This window comes from Vigna radiata, unplaced genomic scaffold (genome assembly GCF_000741045.1).
Source record: "Vigna radiata var. radiata cultivar VC1973A unplaced genomic scaffold, Vradiata_ver6 scaffold_7, whole genome shotgun sequence".
Lineage (NCBI taxonomy): Eukaryota > Viridiplantae > Streptophyta > Magnoliopsida > Fabales > Fabaceae > Vigna > Vigna radiata.
This window is the reverse complement of record NW_014543262.1, coordinates 1,391,262-1,394,406: the sequence shown is the minus strand read 5'-3', so window position 1 is coordinate 1,394,406 and position 3,145 is coordinate 1,391,262.

The window sequence follows — 3,145 nt, the reverse complement described above, 5'->3', positions numbered from 1 at the left end:
CAATTTTCGAAACTTACATGAAGTAACAATTAAAAGTTGAATAAGAAGAATGTGAAATCAAATTAGTCATTACATAAAATGGATTCAAGAACTCACATTTTTTTCAGTCCTTTTTTGCTCATCATTTGATGGACAATGAACATAATTTCTATCACAGATAGCCAAACTTCCAAAGGCACGTCAACATCTAATTGCACTCTCAAGCATAAGATAGGTAGAATTCCATCTAAGAACATCGATTTTATAACCTACTTTGGTATTAATACCCCTCACTTGAATAACACATTCTTTAAATGCAATTTTTTCTGCCTCCATTAATCCTACTTTGTATCAATACCCCTCACATACTTTTTACTCTCTCTGATCTTTTGCAAAGCATTAGAAGCCACTATTAATCCTTCTTGCACAATAATATTCAACATGTGTGCACTACACCTTACATGAAAGTAATCACTATTACATATCAAACTATTTTACAATTTTAATTGCTCACTCAAAATGTTTTGCAACACTTCATTGACACTAACACTGTCTAATGTGATAGAAAAAATCTTCCTATCTATATCCCAGTCAAGCAACAAAGTAAAAAAAAAAATTATGCCAAATCATGACTAATATGATATTTTAAAATCTTCAACTATAGATTTTATATATATATATATATATATATATATATAAACCCTAAAAAATGTAAATTAACTAAAAATTTTGAAAGATTAAAACATTGAAAAAAAAAGTCTTAATTAATAATTAGAGACAATATGTGTGGAGATTTGCCTTTGCAAACTAAAGGTTGAATGTGTCTTTAAAATCTGATTTGTATTATATCTGGCTAAATAAGCTTTACCCATGGAGTTTATGATTTTAAGGTAAAAGAAACACATTATTACAACCTAATACATAATATTTTTAATCTTATATTATAGTGTTACTTTTATCAATGGAAATTTCAGCATTGACATTTTTTAGCATTTATAGGAAATAACTAGAAAAGCAAAGTACACCAATAATGATGGTGGCATCATTAATGAGTGCATTAACACATTTAACACATGACAATTACCACACTTTTGGGCAACGCTTTAACTCCGTGGAAGCTTGGGAGAACTCCTCCATTTCAATGAAGTTGTGCTTAATTCTTACCACAATTAATCATTCCAACTTCAGATAAATCAGTTACATGCCAATTAATATTATCTCAGTTAGATCCAAAGCGTAGATTTTTATAATATTATAAACTGAAATATGAATTTTAAGAAATTTAAATAAATATTTTCCAATGTGTTTGATTTAAACAGATTGATTTCCAACAAGACTTTAAGCGACATAAACTTAAATAATATTTTCCAAGCCTAAGGGTATGATATAGAAATGTATTCATTATTTGTTAATAAAGAGATCCATGTCAAATACAAGTTTCATTGAAATATCTTTTAATGGTTCTAAAAAATTGAAAGCTATGTGAAAAAAAAATTGTACCGATTACTTTCATAAGTCTATTTAAAACACTCATAAAATTTTATTAAATTAACTATTATTAAATTATTTTATTTTTAAATTATTAACAAAGCACTCAAAGTTTTCCCAAGGCAACATATTTGTGCAATTTTTCTTCACATGGAGGTTTGGTGAATAAATCCTTAATACCTATCAATGCATTTTTAGTGGTGTGGATAAGAGAGTTTCATATGAAGATGATCAAATTTTAATCAAAATCTGAATGCTTAAGTCAACTTGTTAAATAAAGCAAGGACATTAAAAGAATATTACAATTCAAAAAATAAAAGAGCTTAAGAAGAATAAAAAAAAGTAAATGCATTAAAGCAATCAAGACATGACATTAGAGTGGACAAGGATACAAGTATATAATTATTATGGGAAGGAAACTTCAAACATAACTTGTTCCCTGAAAAATTTGTAACATCTCGGTTAATTTGGATAGTATTCAATTATCATTACAAATCAGTCAACTCAAATAAAATCTTATAAAATGTTATTACAATGTTTATAAATACCTTATAATAACAAAATATATACAAAATCATATCATAAGTATGAGATATTACATTAAACTAAAGTGTAATAAATATTCTAAAAATAGATAAAATTAAAACACAATATCCTATTTTCTTTCTCAACTCTATCTACTTCGAACACCTACTCACCATAGAAAAAAAACCAAAACAAACAATACAAAGGAAAAAATATAAGGTAATATACAATACAATCATATATCACGTTTATCGAATTAAACATATAACAAAAATAAAACATTCAATCATAAGACATAAAATTCTTCCTTCTATACTTATCATTTGGATAAACATATTGATATCGAACTATAGAGTCTCTACACCTATAGGTGGTGCAACAACAACAACTCATTCATTCTAACTACGTATCACATTCCGAGATTAATATGTGAAACATCTATGGCCAAAACAATTGACTAATAGACTAAGGACCTTCAGTTACTCCCCACGACACAAATATCCTTCTCTTCTTGATATTTGAAAGTTATTGAGAGAAATCAGTTTTGTCTATTATTTGATATATGTAAAACCTCACCTATCATATTATTAGATAATTTCTAATGTGTGTGATTAACAATCTCTTTATATATGAATATGAAAACAGACAAATTTGAAAACATACAATACTTTTTAATCAAAAAAATTTATGCATATTTGATTTCTCTTAATTACATATATTTATATATTTTTGAATTATTTCTTTTAGCAAAAAAGAAGGATAGATTGTTTTGAAGAGTAGATGATCTTATTAAAACTTTTCTTAGGATAATGATAGGTTGACACACCTACACTCAATTGACATGATTTTTATAACACGAAAATAAGAAATAATGTGTCAAATAAGTGTAGATGTGTGTCAAAAAATATTTACTCTTTCCCTTAATATATAAGTTATCATATATGTTTTATTTTTTAATACTAGACAATCGTGGTGCCAAAAAGATCTAAGCTTTATGGTTTTAGATATTTTGCACTCAAGATATTTTGTAAAATGATCTTTATTAAAAGTTTTTTTTAAGAGTATAAACGATAGTTTATTAAAAGTCTTAACTAAAAATTAATGAAAATGGACAAAGATAATATATATATATATATATATATATATATATATA